Below are 24,032 nucleotides of genomic sequence, written 5' to 3' on the forward strand. Positions count from 1 at the left end.
TCCCACTGCTGTGTGTTTCAAATCTAGGTGCATTTTCCCACTGCTGTGAGTCTTAAATGTAGGTGCATTTCCCACTGCTGTGAGTTTAAATCTAGGTGAAATTTCCCATAGCTTTGTGTTCCAAACCCAGGTACATTTTTCTTCGACTGTGTGTTTCAAATCTAGGTGCATTTTCACACTACTTTGTGGTTCAAATCTAGGTGCATTTTCCAACTGCTGTGAGTTTTAAATCTAGGTGCATTTTCCCACTACTGTAAGTTTCAAATCCATGTGCATTTTCTTGCTACTTTGTGTTTTAAATCTAGGTGCATTTTCCCATTATTGTGTGTTTCAAATCTAGGTACATTTTCCCACTGCTCTGTTTCAAATCTAGGTGCATTTTCCCACTGCTGTGAGTTTTAAATCTAGGTGCATTTTCCCACTACTGTGAATTTAGATCTAGGTGCATTTTCCCATTGTTGTGTGTTTGAAATCTAGGTGCATTTTGCCACTGCAGTGAGTTTACATCTAGGTGCATCTTCCCACTATTGAGAGTTTTTAATCAGGGTGCATTTTCACACTGCTGTGTGTTTGTAAATCTAGGTGGATTTTCCCACTACTATGAGATTTAAATGTAGGTGCATTTTCCCACTCCTGTGAGCTTTAAATCTAGGTGCATTTTCCTACTGCTGTGAGTTTAAATCTAGGTGTAATTTCCCACTGCTGTGTGTTTCAAATCTAGGTGCATTTTCCCACTGCTGTGAGTCTTAAATCTAGGTGCATTTCCCACTGCTGTGAGTTTAAATCTAGGTGAAATTTCCCATAGCTCTGTGCTTCAAACATAGGTGAATTTTCCTACTAGTGTGTGTTTCAAATCTAGGTGCATTTTCCTACTACTGTGTGGTTCAAATCTAGGTGCATTTTCCCACTGCTGTGAGTTTTAAATCTAGGTGCATTTTTCCACTGCTGTGAGTTTAAATCTAGGTGCATTTATCCACTTCTGTGAGTTTAAATCTAGGTACATTTTCCCACTACTGTGAGTTTCAAATCCATGTGCATTTTTTTGCTACTGTGTGTTTCAAATCTCGGTGCATTTTCCCACTAGGTGTGTTTCAAATCTAGGTGCATATACCCACTGCTGTGAGTTTAAATCTAGGGGAATTTTCCCACTATTGTGAGTTTTAAATAAGGGTGCATTTTCCCAATGCTGTGAGTTTTAAATCTAGGTGCATTTTCCCACTATTGTGTGTTTCATATCTAGGTACATTTTCCCACTACTCTGTGTTTCAAATCTAGGTGCATTTTCCCACTGCTGTGAGTTTTAAATCTAGGTGCATTTTCCCACTACTGTGAGTTTAAATCTAGGCACATTTTCCCATTGTTGAGTGTTTGAAATCTAGGTGCATTTTGCCACTGCAGTGAGTTTACATCTAGGTGCATCTTCCCACTACTGTGAGTTTTTAATTTTCCTACTACTGTGTGTTTCAAATCTAGGTGCATTTTCCCACTACTGTGTGTTTCAAATCTAGGTGCATTTTCCCACTGCTGTGAGTTTTAAATCTAGGTGCATTTTTCCACTGTTGTGAGTTTAAATCTAGGTGCATTTTTCCACTGCTGTGAGTTTAAATCTAGGTGCATTTTCCCACTGCTGTGAGTTTCAAATCCATGTGCATTTTCTTGCTACTGTGTGTTTCAAATCTTGTTGCATTTTCCCACTACTGTGAGTCTTAAATCTAGGTGCATTTCCCACTGCTGTGAGTTTACATCTAGGTGAAATTTCCCATAGCTCTGTGTTTCAAACCTAGGTGCATTTTCCTACTACTGTGTGTTTCAAGTCTAGGTGCATTTTCCCACTACTGTGTGGTTCAAATCTATGTCCATTTTCCCACTGCTGTGAGTTTTAAATCTAGGTGCATTTTTCCACTGCTGTGAGTTTAAATCTAGGTGCATTTTTCCACTTCTGTGAGTTTAAATCTAGGTGCATTTTCCCACTACTGTGAGTTTCAAATCCATGTGCATTTTCTTGCTACTGTGTGTTTCAAAAATCAGTGCATTTCCCCACTACAGTGTGTTTCAAATCTAGGTGCATATTCCCACTGCTGTGAGTTTAAATCTAAGTGAATTTTCCCACTACTGTGAGTTTGAATCTAGGTGCATTGTCCCATTGCTGTGTGTTCAAATCTAGGTGCATTTCCCCACTACTATGTGTTTCAAATCTAGGCGCAATTTCCCATTGTTGTGCATTTCAAATCTAGGTGCATTTTCCCACTGCTCTGAGGTTTGAATCTAGCTGCATTTTGCCACTGCAGTGAGTTTACATCTAGGTGCATTTTCCCACTACTGTGAGTTTTAAATCAGGGTGCATTTTCACACTGCTGTAAGTTTTAAATCTAGGTGGATTTTCCCACTACTGTGAGATTTAAATCTAGGTCCATTTTCCCACTCCTGTGAGCTTTAAATCTAGGTGCATTTTCCTACTGCTGTGAGTTTTAAATCTGGGTGCATTTTCCCACTACTGTGAGTTTAAATCTAGGTGCATTTTCCCATTGCTGTGTGTTCAAATCTAGGTGCATTTCCCCACTACTGTGTGTTTCAAATCTAGGCGCAATTTCCCATTGTTGTGTGTTTCAAATCTAGGTGCATTTTCCCACTGCTCTGAGTTTTGAATCTAGGTGCATTTTGCCACTCGAGTGAGTTTACATCTAGGTGCATCTTCTCACTAATGTGAGTTTTAAATCAGGGTGCATTTTCACTCTGCTGTGAGTTTTAAATCTAGGTGGACTTTCCCACTACTTTGAGATTTAAATCTAGGTGCATTTTCCCACTCCTGTGAGCTTTAAATCTAGGTGCATGTTCCTACTGCTATGAGTTTAAATCTAGGTGTAATTTCCCACTGCTGTGTGTTTCAAATGTAGGTGCATTTTCCCACTGCTGTGGGTCTTAAATCTAGGTGCATTTCCCACTGCTGTGAGTTTAAATCTAGGTGAAATTCACCATAGCTCTGTGTTTCAAACCTACGTGCATTTTCCTACTACTGTGTGTTTCAAATCTAGGTGCATTTACCCACTACTGTGTGGCTCAAATCTAGGTGCATTTTCCCACTGCTGCGAGTTTCAAATCAAGATGTATTATCCTACTCTTGTGAGTTTAAATCTATTTGCAATTTCCCACTGCTACGTGTTTCAAATCTAGGTGCATTTTCCCACTGCTCTGAGTTTCAAATCTATGTGCATTTTCCACATGCTGTGAGTTTAAATATATGTGCATTTTCCCACTACTGTGAGTTTTAAATCAAGATGTATTATCCTACTGCTGTGAGTTTAAATCTATTTGCAATTTCCCACTGTTGTGTGTTTCAAATCTAGGTGCATTTTCCAATTGCTGTGTGTTCAAATCTAGGTGCATTTCCCCACTACTGTGTATTTCAAATCTAGGCGCAATTTCCCATTGTTGTGTGTTTCAAACCTAGGTTCATTTTCCCACTGCTCTGAGTTTTGAATCTGGATGCATTTTTTCCACTGCTCTGAGTTTACATCTAGATGCATCTTTCCACTACTGTGAGTTTTGCGTCAGGGTGCATTTTCACACTGCTGCGAGTTTTACATCTAGGTGAATTTTCCCACTACTGTGAGATTTAACTCTTGGTGCATTTTCCCACTCCTGTGAGCTTCAAATCTAGGTGCATTTTCCTACTGCTGTGAGTTTCAATCTAGGTGTAATTTTCCACTGCTGTATGTTTCAAATCTAGCTGCATTTCCCCACTGCTGTGAGTTTTAAATCTAGGTGCACTTCCCACTGCTGTGAGTATAAATCTAGGTGAAATTTCCCATAGCTCTGTGTTTCAAACCTACGTGCATTTTCCTACTACAGTGTTTCAAATCTAGGTGCATTTTCCCACTACTGTGTGGTTCAAATCCATATGCATTTTCTTGCTACTGTGTGTTTCAAATCTCGGTGCTTTTTCCCACTACGGTGTGTTTCAAATCTAGGTGCATATTCCCACTGCTGTGAGTTTAAATCTAGGTGCATTTTTCCACTGCTGTGAGTTTAAATCTAGGTGCATTTTTCCACTGTGGTGAGTTTAAATCTAGGTGCATTTTCCGACTACTGTGAGTTTCAAATCCATATGCATTTTCTTGCTACTGTGTGTTTCAAATCTCGGTGCTTTTTCCCACTACGGTGTGTTTCAAATCTAGGTGCATATTCCCACTGCTGTGAGTTTAAATCTAGGGGAATTTTCCCACTACTGTGAGTTTTAAATAAGGGTGCATTTTCCCACTGCTGTGAGTTTTAAATCTAGGTGCATTTTCCCATTATTGTGTGTTTCAAATCTAGGTACATTTTCCCACTGCTCTGTTTCAAATCTAGGTGCATTTTCCCACTGCTGTGAGTTTTAAATCTAGGTGCATTTTCCCACTACTGTGAGTTTAGATCTAGGTGCATTTTCCCATTGTTGTGTGTTTGAAATCTAGGTGCATTTTGCCACTGCAGTGAGTTTACATCTAGGTGCATCTTCCCACTATTGAGAGTTTTTAATCAGGGTGCATTTTCACACTGCTGTGCGTTTGTAAATCTAGGTGCATGTTTCTACTGCTGTGAGTTTAAATCCAGGTGTAATTTCCCATTGCTGTGAGTTTAAATCTAGGTCTAATTTCCCACTGCTGTGTGTTTCAAATCTAGGTGCATTTTCCCACTGCTGTGAGTCTTAAATTTAGGTGCATTTCCCACTGCTGTGAGTTTAAATCTAGGTGAAATTTCCCATAGCTTTGTGTTCCAAACCCAGGTACATTTTTCTTCGACTGTGTGTTTCAAATCTAGGTGCATTTTCACACTACTTTGTGGTTCAAATCTAGGTGCATTTTCCAACTGCTGTGAGTTTTAAATCTAGGTGCATTTTCCCACTACTGTAAGTTTCAAATCCATGTGCATTTTCTTGCTACTTTGTGTTTTAAATCTAGGTGCATTTTCCCATTATTGTGTGTTTCAAATCTAGGTACATTTTCCCACTGCTCTGTTTCAAATCTAGGTGCATTTTCCCACTGCTGTGAGTTTTAAATCTAGGTGCATTTTCCCACTACTGTGAGTTTAGATCTAGGTGCATTTTCCCATTGTTGTGTGTTTGAAATCTAGGTGCATTTTGCCACTGCAGTGAGTTTACATCTAGGTGCATCTTCCCACTATTGAGAGTTTTTAATCAGGGTGCATTTTCACACTGCTGTGCGTTTGTAAATCTAGGTGGATTTTCCCACTACTATGAGATTTAAATGTAGGTGCATTTTCCCACTCCTGTGAGCTTTAAATCTAGGTGCATTTTCCTACTGCTGTGAGTTTAAATCTAGGTGTAATTTCCCACTGCTGTGTGTTTCAAATCTAGGTGCATTTTCCCACTGCTGTGAGTCTTAAATCTAGGTGCATTTCCCACTGCTGTGAGTTTAAATCTAGGTGAAATTTCCCATAGCTCTGTGCTTCAAACATAGGTGAATTTTCCTACTAGTGTGTGTTTCAAATCTAGGTGCATTTTCCTACTACTGTGTGGTTCAAATCTAGATGCATTTTCCCACTGCTGTGAGTTTTAAATCTAGGTGCATTTTTCCACTGCTGTGAGTTTAAATCTAGGTGCATTTATCCACTTCTGTGAGTTTAAATCTAGGTACATTTTCCCACTACTGTGAGTTTCAAATCCATGTGCATTTTTTTGCTACTGTGTGTTTCAAATCTCGGTGCATTTTCCCACTAGGTGTGTTTCAAATCTAGGTGCATATACCCACTGCTGTGAGTTTAAATCTAGGGGAATTTTCCCACTATTGTGAGTTTTAAATAAGGGTGCATTTTCCCAATGCTGTGAGTTTTAAATCTAGGTGCATTTTCCCACTATTGTGTGTTTCATATCTAGGTACTTTTTCCCACTACTCTGTGTTTCAAATCTAGGTGCATTTTCCCACTGCTGTGAGTTTTAAATCTAGGTGCATTTTCCCACTACTGTGAGTTTAAATCTAGGCGCATTTTCCCATTGTTGTGTGTTTGAAATCTAGGTGCATTTTGCCACTGCAGTGAGTTTACATCTAGGTGCATCTTCCCACTACTGTGAGTTTTTAATTTTCCTACTACTGTGTGTTTCAAATCTAGGTGCATTTTCCCACTACTGTGTGTTTCAAATCTAGGTGCATTGTCCCACTGCTGTGAGTTTTAAATCTAGGTGCATTTTTTCCACTGTTGTGAGTTTAAATCTAGGTGCATTTTTCCACTGCTGTGAGTTTAAATCTAGGTGCATTTTCCCACTGCTGTGAGTTTCAAATCCATGTGCATTTTCTTGCTACTGTGTGTTTCAAATCTTGTTGCATTTTCCCACTACTGTGTGTTTCAAATCTAGGTGCATGTTCCCATGACTGTGAGTTTAAATCTAGGTACATTTTCCCATTATTGTGTGTTTCAAATCTAGGTACATTTTCCCACTACTCTGTGTTTCAAATCTAGGTGCATTTTCCAACTGCTGTGAGTTTTAAATCTAGGTGCATTTTCCCACTGATGTGAGTCTTAAATCTAGGTGCATTTCCCACTGCTGTGAGATTAAATGTAGGTGAAATTTCCCATAGCTCTGTGTTTCAAACCTAGGTGCATTTTCCTACTACTGTGAGGTTAAATCTAGGTGCATTTTCCCACTACTGTGAGTTTCAAATCCATGTGCATTTTCTTGCTACTGTGTGTTTCAAATCTCGGTACATTTTCCCACTACGGTGTGTTTCAAATCTAGGTGCATATTCCCACTGCTGTGAGTTTAAATCTAGGGGAATTTTCCCACTACTGTGAGTTTTAAATAAGGGTGCATTTTCCCACTGCTGTGAGTTTTAAATCTAGGTGCATTTTCCCATTATTGTGTGTTTCAAATCTAGGTACATTTTCCCACTACTCTGTGTTTCAAATCTAAGTGCATTTTCCCACTGCTGTGAGTTTTAAATCTAGGTGCATTTTCCTACTACTGTGAGTTTAAATCTAGGTGCATTTTCCCATTGTTGTGTGTTTGAAATCTAGGTGCATTTTGCCACTGCAGCGAGTTTACATCTAGGTGCATCTTCCCACTACTGTGAGTTTTTAATCAGGGTGCATTTTCACACTGCTGTGAGTTTTAAATCTAGGTGGATTTTCCCACTACTGTGAGTTTTAAATGTAGGTGCATTTTCCCACTCCTGTGAGCTTTAAATCTAGGTGCATGTTTCTACTGCTGTGAGTTTAAATCCAGGTGTAATTTCCCATTGCTGTGAGTTTAAATCTAGGTCTAATTTCCCACTGCTGTGTGTTTCAAATCTAGGTGCATTTTCCCACTGCTGTGAGTCTTAAATTTAGGTGCTTTCCCACTGCTGTGAGTCTTAAATTTAGGTGCATTTCCCACTGCTGTGAGTTTAAATCTAGGTGAAATTTCCCATAGCTTTGTGTTCCAAACCCATGTACATTTTTCTTCGACTGTGTGTTTCAAATCTAGGTGCATTTTCACACTACTTTGTGGTTCAAATCTAGGTGCATTTTCCAACTGCTGTGAGTTTTAAATCTAGGTGCATTTTCCCACTACTGTAAGTTTCAAATCCATGTGCATTTTCTTGCTACTTTGTGTTTCAAATATCGGTGCATTTTCCCACTGCTGTGTGTTTCAAATCTAGGTGCATGTTCCCACGACTGTGAGTTTAAATCTAGGTACATTTTCCCATTATTGTGTGTTTCAAATCTAGGTACATTTTCCCACTACTCTGTGTTTCAAATCTAGGTGAATTTTCCAACTGCTGTGAGTTTTAAATCTAGGTGCATTTCCCACTGCTGTGAGATTAAATCTAGGTGAAATTTCCCATAGCTCTGTGTTTCAAACCTAGGTGCATTTTCCTACTACAGTGTTTCAAATCTAGGTGCATTTTCCCACTACTGTGTGGTTAAAATCTAGGTGCATTTTCCCACTGCTGTGAGTTTTAATCTAGGTGCATTTTTCCACTGCTGTGAGTTTAAATCTAGGTGCATTTTTCCACTGCTGTGAGTTTAAATCTAGGTGCATTTTCCCATTATTGTGTGTTTCAAATCTAGGTACATTTTCCCACTGCTCTGTGTTTCAAATCTAGGTGCATTTTTCCACTGCTGTGAGTTTTAAATCTAGGTGCATTTTCCCACTACTGTGAGTTTAAATCTAGGTGCATTTTCCCATTGTTGTGTGTTTGAAATCTAGGTGCATTTTGCCACTGCAGTGAGTTTACATCTAGGTGCATCTTCCCACTACTGTGAGTTTTTAATCAGGGTGCATTTTCACACTGCTGTGAGTTTTAAATCTAGGTGGATTTTTCCCTCTACTATGAGATTTAAATGTAGGTGCATTTTCCCACTCCTGTGAGCTTTAAATCTAGGTGCATTTTCCTCCTGCTGTGAGTTTAAATCTAGGTGTCATTTCCCACTGCTGTGAGTTTAAATCTAGGTGTAATTTCCCACTGCTGTGTGTTTCAAATCTAGGTGCATTTTCCCACTGCTGTGAGTCTTAAATCTAGGTGCATTTCCCACTGCTGTGAGTTTAAATCTAGGTGAAATTTCCCATAGCTTTGTGTTCCAAACCCAGGTGCATTTTCCTTCGACTGTGTGGTTCAAATCTAGGTGCATTTTCCAACTGCTGTGAGTTTTAAATCTAGGTGCATTTTCCCACTACTGTGAGTTTCAAATCCATGTGCATTTTCTTGCTACTGTGTGTTTCAAATCTCGGTGCGTTTTCCCACTACTGGGTGTTTCGAATCTAGGTGCATGTTCCCACGACTGTGAGTTTAAATCTAGGTACATTTTCCCATTATTGTGTGTTTCAAATCTAGGTACATTTTCCCACTACTCTGTGTTTCAAATCTAGGTGCATTTTCCAACTGCTGTGAGTTTTAAATCTAGGTGCATATTCCCACTGCTGTGAAATTAAATGTAGGTGAAATTTCCCATAGCTCTGTGTTTCAAACCTAGGTGCATTTTACTACTACAGTGTTTCAAATCTAGGTGCATTTTCCCACTACTGTGTGGTTCAAATCTAGGTGCATTTTCCCACTGCTGTGAGTTTTAATCTAGGTGCATTTTTTCCACTGCTGTGAGTTTAAATCTAGGTGCATTTTTCCACTGCTGTGAGTTTAAATCAAGGGGCATTTTCCCACTACTGTGAGTTTCAAATCCATGTGCATTTTCTTGCTACTGTGTGTTTGAAATCTCGGTGCATTTTCCCACTACGGTGTGTTTCAAATCTAGGTACATTTTCCCACTAGTATGTGTTTCAAATCTAGGTGCATTTTCCCACTACTGTGAGTTTTAAATCTAGGTGCATTTTCCCACTACTATGAGATTTAAATGTAGGTGCATTTTCCCACTCCTGTGAGCTTTAAATCTAGGTGCATTTTCCTACTGCTGTGAGTTTAAATCTAGGTGTAATTTCCCACTGCTGTGTGTTTCAAATCTAGGTGCATTTTCCCACTGCTGTGAGTCTTAAATCTAGGTGCATTTCCCACTGCTGTGAGTTTAAATCTAGGTGAAATTTCCCATAGCTCTGTGCTTCAAACCTAGGTGAATTTTCCTACTACTGTGTGTTTCAAATCTAGGTGCATTTTCCCACTGCTGTGAGTTTTAAATCTAGGTGCATTTTTCCACTGCTGTGAGTTTAAATCTAGGTGCATTTTCCCACTACTGTGAGTTTCAAATTCATGTGCATTTTCTTGCTACTGTGTGTGTCAAATCTCGGTGCATTTTCCCACTACGGTGTGTTTCAAATCTAGGTGCATATTCCCACTGCTGTGAGTTTAAATCTAGGGGAATTTTCCCACTACTGTGAGTTTTAAATAAGGGTGCATTTTCCCACTGCTGTGAGTTTTAAATCTAGGTGCATTTTCCCATTATTGTGTGTTTCAAATCTAGGTACATTTTCCCACTACTCTGTGTTTCAAATCTAAGTGCATTTTCCCACTGCTGTGAGTTTTAAATCTAGGTGCATTTTCCCACTACTGGGAGTTTAAATCTAGGTGCATTCTCCCATTGTTGTGTGTTTGAAATCTAGGTGCATTTTGCCACTGCAGCGAGTTTACATCTAGGTGCATCTTCCCACTACTGTGAGTTTTTAATCAGGGTGCATTTTCACAATGCTGTGAGTTTTAAATCTAGGTGGATTTTCCCACTACTGTGAGATTTAAATGTAGGTGCATTTTCCCACTCCTGTGAGCTTTAAATCTAGGTGCATTTTTCTACTGCTGTGAGTTTAAATCTAGGTGTAATTTCCCACTGCTGTGAGTTTAAATCTAGGTGTAATTTCCAACTGCTGTGTGCTTCAAATCTAGGTGCATTTTCCCACTGCTGTGAGTCTTAAATCTAGGTGCATTTCCCACCGCTGTGAGTTTAAATCTAGGTGAAATTTCCCATAGCTTTGTGTTCCAAACCCAGGTGCATTTTCCTTCGACTGTGTGTTTCAAATCTAGGTGCATTTTCACACTACTGTGTGGTTCAAATCTAGGTGCATTTTCCAACTGCTGTGAGTTTTAAATCTAGGTGCATTTTCCCACTACTGTGAGTTTCAAATCCATGTGCATTTTCTTGCTACTGTGTGTTTCAAATATCGGTGCATTTTCCCACTACTGTGTGTTTCAAATCTAGGTGCATGTTCCCACGACTGTGAGTTTAAATCTAGGTACATTTTCCCATTATTGTTGTTTTCAAATCTAGGTGCATTTTCCAACTGCTGTGAGTTTTAAATCTAGGTGCATATTCCCACTGCTGTGAGTCTTAAATCTAGGTGCATTTCCCACTGCTGTGAGATTAAATCTAGGTGAAATTTCCCATAGCTCTGTGTTTCAAACGTAGGTGCATTTTCCTACTACAGTGTTTCAAATCTAGGTGCATTTTCCCACTACTGTGTGGTTCAAATCTAGGTGCATTTTCCCACTGCTGTGAGTTTTAATCTAGGTGCATTTTTCCACTGCTGTGAGTTTTAATCTAGGTGCATTTTTCCACTGCGGTGAGTTTAAATCTAGGTGCATTTTCCCACTACTGTGAGTTTCAAATCCATGTGCATTTTCTTGCTACTGTGTGTTTCAAATCTCGGTGCTTTTTCCCACTACGGTGTGTTTCAAATCTAGGTGCATATTCCCACTGCTGTGAGTTTAAATCTAGGGGAATTTTCCCACTACTGTGAGTTTTAAATAAGGGTGCATTTTCCCACTGCTGTGAGTTTTAAATCTAGGTGCATTTTCCCATTATTGTGTGTTTCAAATCTAGGTACATTTTCCCACTACTCTGTGTTTCAAATCTAGGTGCATTTTCCCACTGCTGTGAGTTTTAAATCTATGTGCATTTTCCCACTACTGTGAGTTTAAATCTAGGTGCATTTTCCCATTGTTGTGTGTTTGAAATCTAGGTGCATTTTGCCACTCCTGTGAGCTTTAAATCTAGGTGCATTTTCCTACTGCTGTGAGTTTAAATCTAGGTGTAATTTCCCACTGCTGTGTGTTTCAAATCTAGGTGCATTTTCCCACTGATGTGAGTCTTAAATCTAGGTGCATTTCCCACTGCTGTGAGTTTAAATCTAGGTGAAATTTCCCATAGCTCTGTGCTTCAAACCTAGGTGAATGTTCCTACTACTGTGTGTTTCAAATCTAGGTGCATTTTCCTACTACTGTGTGGTTCAAATCTAGGTGCATTTTCCCACTGCTGTGAGTTTTAAATCTAGGTGCATTTTTCCACTGTTGTGAGTTTAAATCTAGGTGCATTTATCCACTACTGTGAGTTTCAAATCCATTTTCTTGCTACTGTGTGTTTCAAATCTCGGTGCATTTTCCCACTAGGTGTGTTTCAAATCTAGGTGCATATTCCCACTGCTGTGAGTTTAAATCTAGGGGAATTTTCCCACTACTGTGAGTTTTAAATAAGGGTGCATTTTCCCACTGCTGCGAATTTTAAATCTAGGTGCATTTTCCCACTATTGTGTGTTTCAAATCTAGGTACATTTTCCCACTACTCTGTGTTTCAAATCTAGGTGCATTTTCCCACTGCTGTGAGTTTTAAATCTAGGTGCATTTTCCCACTACTGTGAGTTTAAATCTAGGCACATTTTCCCCATTGTTGTGTGTTTGAAATCTAGGTGCATTTTGCCACTGCAGTGAGTTTACATCTAGGTGCATCTTCCCACTACTGTGAGTTTTTAATTTTCCTACTACTGTGTGTTTCAAATCTAGGTGCATTTTCCCACTACTGTGTGTTTCAAATCTAGGTGCATTTTCCCACTGCTGTGAGTTTTAAATCTAGGTGCATTTTTCCACTGTTATGAGTTTAAATCTAGGTGCATTTTTCCACTGCTGTGAGTTTAAATCTAGGTGCATTTTCCCACTGCTGTGAGTTTCAAATCCATGTGCATTTTCTTGCTACTGTGTGTTTCAAATCTTGTTGCATTTTCCCACTACTGTGAGTCTTAAATGTAGGTGCATTTCCCACTGCTGTGAGTTTACATCTAGGTGAAATTTCCCATAGCTCTGTGTTTCAAACCTAGGTGCATTTTCCTACTACTGTGTGTTTCAAGTCTAGGTGCATTTTCCCACTACTGTGTGGTTCAAATCTATGTGCATTTTCCCACTGCTGTGAGTTTTAAATCTAGGTGCATTTTTCCACTGCTGTGAGTTTAAATCTAGGTGCATTTTCCACTTCTGTGAGTTTAAATCTAGGTGCATTTTCCCACTACTGTGAGTTTCAAATCCATGTGCATTTTCTTGCTACTGTGTGTTTCAAAAATCAGTGCATTTCCCCACTACAGTGTGTTTCAAATCTAGGTGCATATTCCCACTGCTGTGAGTTTAAATCTAAGTGAATTTTCCCACTACTGTGAGTTTGAATCTAGGTGCATTGTCCCATTGCTGTGTGTTCAAATCTAGGTGCATTTCCCCACTACTATGTGTTGTAAATCTAGGCGCAATTTCCCATTGTTGTGCATTTCAAATCTAGGTGCATTTTCCCACTGCTCTGAGGTTTGAATCTAGCTGCATTTTGCCACTGCAGTGAGTTTACATCTAGGTGCATTTTCCCACTACTGTGAGTTTTAAATCAGGGTGCATTTTCACACTGCTGTAAGTTTTAAATCTAGGTGGATTTTCCCACTACTGTGAGATTTAAATCTAGGTCCATTTTCCCACTCCTGTGAGCTTTAAATCTAGGTGCATTTTCCTACTGCTGTGAGTTTTAAATCTGGGTGCATTTTCCCACTACTGTGAGTTTAAATCTAGGTGCATTTTCCCATTGCTGTGTGTTCAAATCTAGGTGCATTTCCCCACTACTGTGTGTTTCAAATCTAGGCGCAATTTCCCATTGTTGTGTGTTTCAAATCTAGGTGCATTTTCCCACTGCTCTGAGTTTTGAATCTAGGTGCATTTTGCCACTCGAGAGAGTTTACATCTAGGTGCATCTTCTCACTAATGTGAGTTTTAAATCAGGGTGCATTTTCACTCTGCTGTGAGTTTTAAATCTAGGTGGACTTTCCCACTACTTTGAGATTTAAATCTAGGTGCATTTTCCCACTCCTGTGAGCTTTAAATCTAGGTGCATGTTCCTACTGCTATGAGTTTAAATCTAGGTGTAATTTCCCACTGCTGTGTGTTTCAAACCTACGTGCATTTTCCTACTACTGTGTGTTTCAAATCTAGGTGCATTTACCCCCTACTGTGTGGCTCAAATCTAGGTGCATTTTCCCACTGCTGCGAGTTTAAATCTATGTGCATTTTCCCACTACCGTGAGTTTCAAATCAAGATGTATTATCCTACTGCTGTGAGTTTAAATCTATTTGCAATTTCCCACTGCTATGTGTTTAAAATCTAGGTGCATTTTCCCACTGCTCTGAGTTTCAAATCTATGTGCATTTTCCACATGCTGTGAGTTTAAATATATGTGCATTTTCCCACTACTGTGAGTTTTAAATCAAGATGTATTATCCTACTGCTGTGAGTTTAAATCTATTTGCAATTTCCCACTGTTGTGTGTTTCAAATCTAGGTGCATTTTCCAATTGTTGTGTGTTCAAATCTAGGTGCATTTCCCCACTACTGTGTATTTCAAATCTAGGCGCAATTTCCCATTGTTGTGTGTTTCAAATCTAGGTGCATTTTCCCACTGCTCTGAGTTTTGAATCTGGATGCATTTTTGCCACTGCTCTGAGTTTACATCTAGATGCATCTTTCCACTACTGTGAGTTTTGCGTCAGGGTGCATTTTCACACTGCTGCGAGTTTTACATCTAGGTGAATTTTCCCACTACTGTGAGATTTAACTCTTGGTGCATTTTCCCACTCCTGTGAGCTTCAAATCTAGGTGCATTTTCCTACTGCTGTGAGTTTCAATCTAGGTGTAATTTTCCACTGCTGTATGTTTCAAATCTAGCTGCATTTCCCCACTGCTGTGAGTTTTAAATCTAGGTGCACTTCCCACTGCTGTGAGTATAAATCTAGGTGAAATTTCCCATAGCTCTGTGTTTCAAACCTAAGTGCATTTTCCTACTACAGTGTTTCAAATCTAGGTGCATTTTCCCACTACTGTGTGGTTCAAATCTAGGTGCATTTTCCCACTGCTGTGAGTTTTAATCTAGGTGCATTTTTCCACTGCTGTGAGTTTAAATCTAGGTGCATTTTTCCACTGCTGTGAGTTTAAATCTAGGTGCATTTTCCCACTACTGTGAGTTTCAAATCCATGTGCATTTTCTTGCTACTGTGTGTTTCAAATCTCTGTGCTTTTTCCCACTACGGTGTGTTTCAAATCTAGGTGCATATTCCCACTGCTGTGAGTTTAAATCTAGGGGAATTTTCCCACTACTGTGAGTTTTAAATAAGGGTGCATTTTCCCACTGCTGTGAGCTAGGTGCATTTTCCCATTATTGTGTGTTTCAAATCTAGGTACATTTTCCCACTACTCTGTTTCAAATCTAGGTGCATTTTCCCACTGCTGTGAGTTTTAAATCTAGGTGCATTTTCCCACTACTGTGAGTTTAAATCTAGGTGCATTTTCCCATTGTTGTGTGTTTGAAATCTAGGTGCATTTTGCCACTGCAGTGAGTTTACATCTAGGTGCATCTTCCCACTACTGAGAGTTTTTAATCAGGGTGCATTTTCACACTGCTGTGCGTTTTAAATCTAGGTGGATTTTCCCACTACTATGAGATTTAGATGTAGGTGCATTTTCCCACTCATGTGAGCTTTAAATCTAGGTGCATTTTCCTACTGCTGTGAGTTTAAATCTAGGTGTAATTTCCCACTGCTGTGTGTTTCAAATCTAGGTGCATTTTCCCACTGCTGTGAGTCTTAAATCTAGGTGCATTTCCCACTGCTGTGAGTTTAAATCTAGGTGAAATTTCCCATAGCTCTGTGCTTCAAACATAGGTGAATTTTCCTACTACTGTGTGTTTCAAATCTAGGTGCATTTTCCTACTACTGTGTGGTTCAAATCTAGGTGCATTTTCCCACTGCTGTGAGTTTTAAATCTAGGTGCATTTTTCCACTGCTGTGAGTTTAAATCTAGGTGCATTTATCCACTACTGTGAGTTTCAAATCCATGTGCATTTTTTGCTACTGTGTGTTTCAAATCTCGGTGCATTTTCCCACTAGGTGTGTTTCAAATCTAGGTGCATATACCCACTGCTGTGAGTTTAAATCTAGGGGAATTTTCCCACTATTGTGAGTTTTAAATAAGGGTGCATTTTCCCACTGCTGTGAGTTTTAAATCTAGGTGCATTTTCCCACTATTGTGTGTTTCAAATCTAGGTACTTTTTCCCACTACTCTGTGTTTCAAATCTAGCTGCATTTTCCCACTGCTGTGAGTTTTAAATCTAGGTGCATTTTCCCACTACTGTGAGTTTAAATCTAGGCGCATTTTCCCATTGTTGTGTGTTTGAAATCTAGGTGCATTTTGCCACTGCAGTGAGTTTACATCTAGGTGCATCTTCCCACTACTGTGAGTTTTTAATTTTCCTACTACTGTGCGTTTCAAATCTAGGTGCATTTTCCCACTACTGTGTGTTTCAAATCTAGGTGCATTTTCCCACTGCTGTGAATTTTAAATCTCGGTGCATTTTTCCACTGTTGTGAGTTTAAATCTAGGTGCATTTTTCCACTGCTGTGAGTTTAAATCTAGGTGCATTTTCCCACTGCTGTGAGTTTCAAATCCATGTGCATTTTCTTGCTACTGTGTGTTTCAAATCTTGTTGCATTTTCCCACTGCTGTGAGTCTTATATCTAGGTGCATTTCCCACTGCTGTGAGTTTACATCTAGGTGAAATTTCCCATAGCTCTGTGTTTCAAACCTAGGTGCATTTTCCTACTACTGTGTGTTTCAAATCTAGGTGCATTTTCCCACTACTGTGTGGTTCAAATCTATGTGCATTTTTCCACTGCTGTGAGTTTTAAATCTAGGTGCATTTTTCCACTGCTGTGAGTTTAAATCTAGGTGCATTTTTCCACTTCTGTGAGTTTAAATCTAGGTGCATTTTCCCACTACTGTGAGTTCCAAATCCATGTGCATTTTCTTGCTACTGTGTGTTTCAAAAATCAGTGCATTTTCCCACTACAGTGTGTTTCAATTCTAGGTGCATATTCCCACTGCTGTGAGTTTAAATCTAAGTGAATTTTCCCACTACTGTGAGTTTGAATCTAGGTGCATTTTCCCGTTGCTGTGTGTTCAAATCTAGGTGCATTTCCCCACTACTATGTGTTTCAAATCTAGGCGCAATTTCCCATTGTTGTGCATTTCAAATCTAGGTGCATTTTCCCACTGCTCTGAGGTTTGATTCTAGCTGCATTTTGCCACTGCGGTGAGTTTACATCTAGGTGCGATTTCCCACTACTGTGAGTTTTAAATCAGGGTGCATTTTCACACTACTGTAAGTTTTAAATCTAGGTGGATTTTCCCACTACTGTGAGATTTAAATCTAGGTGCATTTTCCCACTCCTGTGAGCTTTAAATCTAGGAGCATTTTCCTACTGCAGTGAGTTTACATCTAGGTGCATTTTCCCACTACTGAGAGTTTTTAATCAGGGTGCATTTTCACACTGCTGTGCGTTTTAAATCTAGGTGGATTTTCCCACTACTATGAGATTTAAATGTAGGTGCATTTTCCCACTCATGTGAGCTTTAAATCTAGGTGCATTTTCCTACTGCTGTGAGTTTAAATCTAGGTGTAATTTCCCACTGCTGTGTGTTTCAAATCTAGGTGCATTTTCCCACTGCTGTGAGTCTTAAATCTAGGTGCATTTCCCACTGCTGTGAGTTTAAATCTAGGTGAAATTTCCCATAGCTCTGTGCTTCAAACATAGGTGAATTTTCCTACTACTGTGTGTTTCAAATCTAGGTGCATTTTCCTACTACTGTGTGGTTCAAATCTAGGTGCATTTTCCCACTGCTGTGAGTTTTAAATCTAGGTGCATTTTTCCACTGCTGTGAGTTTAAATCTAGGTGCATTTATCCACTACTGTGAGTTTCAAATCCATGTGCATTTTTTTGCTACTGTGTGTTTCAAATCTCGGTGCATTTTCCCACTAGGTGTGTTTCAAATCTAGGTGCATATACCCACTGCTGTGAGTTTAAATCTAGGGGAATTTTCCCACTATTGTGAGTTTTAAATAAGGGTGCATTTTCCCACTGCTGTGAGTTTTAAATCTAGGTGCATTTTCCCACTATTGTGTGTTTCAAATCTAGGTACTTTTTCCCACTACTCTGTGTTTCAAATCTAGGTGCATTTTCCCACTGATGTGAGTTTTAAATCTAGGTGCATTTTCCCACTACTGTGAGTTTAAATCTAGGCGCATTTTCCCATTGTTGTGTGTTTGAAATCTAGGTGCATTTTGCCACTGCAGTGAGTTTACATCTAGGTGCATCTTCCCACTACTGTGAGTTTTTAATTATCCTACTACTGTGCGTTTCAAATCTAGGGGCATTTTCCCACTACTGTGAGTTTCAAATCCATGTGCATTTTCTTGCTACTGTGTGTTTCAAATCTCGGTGCATTTTCCCACTACGGTGTGTTTCAAATCTAGGTACATTTTCCCACTAGTATGTGTTTCAAATCTAGGTGCATTTTCCCACTACTGTGAGTTTTAAATCTAGGTGCATTTTCCCACTACTGTGAGTTTAAATCTAGGTGCATTTTCCCATTGTTGTGTGTTTGACATCTAGGTGCATTTTGCCACTGCAGTGAGTTTACATCTAGGTGCATCTTCCCACTACTGTGAGTTTTTAATCAGGGTGCATTTTCACACTGCTGTGAGTTTTAAATCTAGGTGGATTTTCCCACTACTATGAGATTTAAATGTAGGTGCATTTTCCCACTCCTGTGAGCTTTAAATCTAGGTGCATTTTCCTACTGCTGTGAGTTTAAATCTAGGTGTAATTTCCCACTGCTGTGTGTTTCAAATCTAGGTGCATTTTCCCACTGCTGTGAGTCTTAAATCTAGGTGCATTTCCCACTGCTGTGAGTTTAAATCTAGGTGAAATTTCCCATAGCTCTGTGCTTCAAACCTAGGTGAATGTTCCTACTACTGTGTGTTTCAAATCTAGGTGCATTTTCCTACTACTGTGTGTTTCAAATCTCGGTGCATTTTCCCACTAGGTGTGTTTCAAATCTAGGTGCATATTCCCACTGCTGTGAGTTTAAATCTAGGGGAATTGTCCCACTACTGTGAGTTTTAAATAAGGGTGCATTTTCCCACTGCTGCGAGTTTTAAATCTAGGTGCATTTTCCCACTATTGTGTGTTTCAAATCTAGGTACATTTTCCCACTACTCTGTGTTTCAAATCTAGGTGCATTTTCCCACTGCTGTGAGTTTTAAATCTAGGTGCATTTTCCCACTACTGTGAGTTTAAATCTAGGCACATTTTCCCATTGTTGTGTGTTTGAAATCTAGGTGCATTTTGCCACTGCAGTGAGTTTACATCTAGGTGCATCTTCCCACTACTGTGAGTTTTTAATTTTCCTACTACTGTGTGTTTCAAATCTAGGTGCATTTTCCCACTACTGTGTGTTTCAAATCTAGGTGCATTTTCCCACTGCTGTGAGTTTTAAATCTAGGTGCATTTTTCCACTGTTGTGAGTTTAAATCTAGGTGCATTTTTCCACTGCTGTGAGTTTAAATCTAGGTGCATTTTCCCACTGCTGTGAGTTTCAAATCCATGTGCATTTTCTTGCTACTGTGTGTTTCAAATCTTGTTGCATTTTCCCACTCTGTGAGTCTTAAATCTAGGTGCATTTCCCACTGCTGTGAGTTTACATCTAGGTGAAATTTCCCATAGCTCTGTGTTTCAAACCTAGGTGCATTTTCCTACTACTGTGTGTTTCAAGTCTAGGTGCATTTTCCCACTACTGTGTGGTTCAAATCTATGTGCATTTTCCCACTGCTGTGAGTTTTAAATCTAGGTGCAATTTTCCACTGCTGTGAGTTTAAATCTAGGTGCATTTTTCCACTTCTGTGAGTTTAAATCTAGGTGCATTTTCCCACTACTGTGAGTTTCAAATCCATGTGCATTTTCTTGCTACTGTGTGTTTCAAAAATCAGTGCATTTCCCCACTACAGTGTGTTTCAAATCTAGGTGCATATTCCCACTGCTGTGAGTTTAAATCTAAGTGAATTTTCCCACTTCTGTGAGTTTGAATCTAGGTGCATTGTCCCATTGCTGTGTGTTCAAATCTAGGTGCATTTCCCCACTACTATGTGTTGTAAATCTAGGCGCAATTTCCCATTGTTGTGCATTTCAAATCTAGGTGCATTTTCCCACTGCTCTGAGGTTTGAATATAGCTGCATTTTGCCACTGCAGTGAGTTTACATTTAGGTGCATTTTCCCACTACTGTGAGTTTTAAATCAGGGTGCATTTTCACACTGCTGTAAGTTTTAAATCTAGGTGGATTTTCCCACTACTGTGAGATTTAAATCTAGGTCCATTTTCCCACTCCTGTGAGCTTTAAATCTAGGTGCATTTTCCTACTGCTGTGAGTTTTAAATCTGGGTGCATTTTCCCACTACTGTGAGTTTAAATCTAGGTGCATTTTCCCATTGCTGTGTGTTCAAATCTAGGTGCATTTCCGCACTACTGTGTGTTTCAAATCTAGGCGCAATTTCCCATTGTTGTGTGTTTCAAATCTAGGTGCATTTTCCCACTGCTCTGAGTTTTGAATCTAGGTGCATTTTGCCATTCGAGTGAGTTTACATCTAGGTGCATCTTCTCACTAATGTGAGTTTTAAATCAGGGTGCATTTTCACTCTGCTGTGAGTTTTAAATCTAGGTGGACTTTCCCACTACTTTGAGATTTAAATCTAGGTGCATTTTCCCACTCCTGTGAGCTTTAAATCTAGGTGCATGTTCCTACTGCTATGAGTTTAAATCTAGGTGTAATTTCCCACTGCTGTGTGTTTCAAATCTAGGTGCATTTTCCCACTGCTGTGGGTCTTAAATCTAGGTGCATTTCCCACTGCTGCGAGTTTAAATCTAGGTGTAATTTCCCACTGCTGTGTGTTTCAAACCTACGTGCATTTTCCTACTACTGTGTGTTTCAAATCTAGGTGCATTTACCCCCTACTGTGTGGCTCAAATCTAGGTGCATTTTCCCACTGCTGCGAGTTTAAATCTATGTGCATTTTCCCACTACCGTGAGTTTCAAATCAAGATGTATTATCCTACTGCTGTGAGTTTAAATCTATTTGCAATTTCCCACTGCTATGTGTTTCAAATCTAGGTGCATTTTCCCACTGCTCTGAGTTTCAAATCTATGTGCATTTTCCACATGCTGTGAGTTTAAATATATGTGCATTTTCCCACTACTGTGAGTTTTAAATCAAGATGTATTATCCTACTGCTGTGAGTTTAAATCTATTTGCAATTTCCCACTGTTGTGTGTTTCAAATCTAGGTGCATTTTCCAATTGCTGTGTGTTCAAATCTAGGTGCATTTCCCCACTACTGTGTATTTCAAATCTAGGCGCAATTTCCCATTGTTGTGTGTTTCAAATCTAGGTGCATTTTCCCACTGCTCTGAGTTTTGAATCTGGATGCATTTTTGCCACTGCTCTGAGTTTACATCTAGATGCATCTTTCCACTACTGTGAGTTTTGCGTCAGGGTGCATTTTCACACTGCTGCGAGTTTTACATCTAGGTGAATTTTCCCACTACTGTGAGATTTAACTCTTGGTGCATTTTCCCACTCCTGTGAGCTTCAAATCTAGGTGCATTTTCCTACTGCTGTGAGTTTCAATCTAGGTGTAATTTTCCACTGCTGTATGTTTCAAATCTAGCTGCATTTTCCCACTGCTGTGAGTTTTAAATCTAGGTGCACTTCCCACTGCTGTGAGTATAAATCTAGGTGAAATTTCCCATAGCTCTGTGTTTCAAACCTACGTGCATTTTCCTGCTACAGTGTTTCAAATCTAGGTGCATTTTCCCACTACTGTGTGGTTCAAATCTAGGTGCATTTTCCCACTGCTGTGAGTTTTAATCTAGGTGCATTTTTCCACTGCTGTGAGTTTAAATCTAGGTGCATTTTTCCACTGCGGTGAGTTTAAATCTAGGTGCATTTTCCCACTACTGTGAGTTTCAAATCTATGTGCATTTTCTTGCTACTGTGTGTTTCAAATCTCGGTGCTTTTTCCCACTACTGTGTGTTTCAAATCTAGGTGCATATTCCCACTGCTGTGAGTTTAAATCTAGGGGAATTTTCCCACTACTGTGAGTTTTAAATAAGGGTGCATTTTCCCACTGCTGCGAGTTTTAAATCTAGGTGCATTTTCCCACTATTGTGTGTTTCAAATCTAGGTACATTTTCCCACTACTCTGTGTTTCAAATCTAGGTGCATTTTCCCACTGCTGTGAGTTTTAAATCTAGGTGCATTTTCCCACTACTGTGAGTTTAAATCTAGGCACATTTTCCCATTGTTGTGTGTTTGAAATCTAGGTGCATTTTGCCACTGCAGTGAGTTTACATCTAGGTGCATCTTCCCACTACTGTGAGTTTCAAATCTAGGTGCATTTTCCCACTGCTGTGAGTTTTAAATCTAGGTGCATTTTTCCACTGTTGTGAGTTTAAATCTAGGTGCATTTTTCCACTGCTGTGAGTTTAAATCTAGGTGCATTTTCCCACTGCTGTGAGTTTCAAATCCATGTGCATTTTCTTGCTACTGTGTGTTTCAAATCTTGTTGCATTTTCCCACTACTGTGAGTCTTAAATCTAGGTGCATTTCCCACTGCTGTGAGTTTACATCTAGGTGAAATTTCCCATAGCTCTGTGTTTCAAACCTAGGTGCATTTTCCTACTACTGTGTGTTTCAAGTCTAGGTGCATTTTCCCACCACTGTGTGGTTCAAATCTATGTGCATTTTCCCACTGCTGTGAGTTTTAAATCTAGGTGCATTTTTCCACTGCTGTGAGTTTAAATCTAGGTGCATTTTTCCACTTCTGTGAGTTTAAATCTAGGTGCATTTTCCCACTACTGTGAGTTTCAAATCCATGTGCATTTTCTTGCTACTGTGTGTTTCAAAAATCAGTGCATTTCCCCACTACAGTGTGTTTCAAATCTAGGTGCATATTCCCACTGCTGTGAGTTTAAATCTAAGTGAATTTTCCCACTACTGTGAGTTTGAATCTAGGTGCATTGTCCCATTGCTGTGTGTTCAAATCTAGGTGCATTTCCCCACTACTATGTGTTGTAAATCTAGGCGCAATTTCCCATTGTTGTGCATTTCAAATCTAGGTGCATTTTCCCACTGCTCTGAGGTTTGAATCTAGCTGCATTTTGCCACTGCAGTGAGTTTACATCTAGGTGCATTTTCCCACTACTGTGAGTTTTAAATCAGGGTGCATTTTCACACTGCTGTAAGTTTTAAATCTAGGTGGATTTTCCCACTACTGTGAGATTTAAATCTAGGTCCATTTTCCCACTCCTGTGAGCTTTAAATCTAGGTGCATTTTCCTACTGCTGTGAGTTTTAAATCTGGGTGCATTTTCCCACTACTGTGAGTTTAAATCTAGGTGCATTTTCCCATTGCTGTGTGTTCAAATCTAGGTGCATTTCCCCACTACTGTGTGTTTCAAATCTAGGCGCAATTTCCCATTGTTGTGTGTTTCAAATCTAGGTGCATTTTCCCACTGCTCTGAGTTTTGAATCTAGGTGCATTTTGCCACTCAAGTGAGTTTACATCTAGGTGCATCTTCTCACTAATGTGAGTTTTAAATCAGGGTGCATTTTCACTCTGCTGTGAGTTTTAAATCTAGGTGGACTTTCCCACTACTTTGAGATTTAAATCTAGGTGCATTTTCCCACTCCTGTGAGCTTTAAATCTAGGTGCATGTTCCTACTGCTATGAGTTTAAATCTAGGTGTAATTTCCCACTGCTGTGTGTTTCAAATCTAGGTGCATTTTCCCACTGCTGTGGGTCTTAAATCTAGGTGCATTTCCCACTGCTGTGAGTTTAAATCTAGGTGTAATTTCCCACTGCTGTGTGTTTCAAACCTACGTGCATTTTCCTACTACTGTGTGTTTCAAATCTAGGTGCATTTACCCCCTACTGTGTGGCTCAAATCTAGGTGCATTTTCCCACTGCTGCGAGTTTAAATCTATGTGCATTTTCCCACTACCGTGAGTTTCAAATCAAGATGTATTATCCTACTGCTGTGAGTTTAAATCTATTTGCAATTTCCCACTGCTATGTGTTTCAAATCTAGGTGCATTTTCCCACTGCTCTGAGTTTCAAATCTATGTGCATTTTCCACATGCTGTGAGTTTAAATATATGTGCATTTTCGCACTACTGTGAGTTTTAAATCAAGATGTATTATCCTACTGCTGCGAGTTTAAATCTATTTGCAATTTCCCACTGTTGTGTGTTTCAAATCTAGGTGCATTTTCCAATTGCTGTGTGTTCAAATCTAGGTGCATTTCCCCACTACTGTGTATTTCAAATCTAGGCGCAATTTCCCATTGTTGTGTGTTTCAAATCTAGGTGCATTTTCCCACTGCTCTGAGTTTTGAATCTGGATGCATTTTTGCCACTGCTCTGAGTTTACATCTAGA

The sequence above is a fragment of the Ambystoma mexicanum genome, chromosome 13, assembly GCF_040938575.1.
Source record: "Ambystoma mexicanum isolate Mex_15411 chromosome 13, UKY_AmexF1_1, whole genome shotgun sequence".
In the NCBI taxonomy this organism is placed as follows: Eukaryota; Metazoa; Chordata; class Amphibia; order Caudata; family Ambystomatidae; genus Ambystoma; species Ambystoma mexicanum.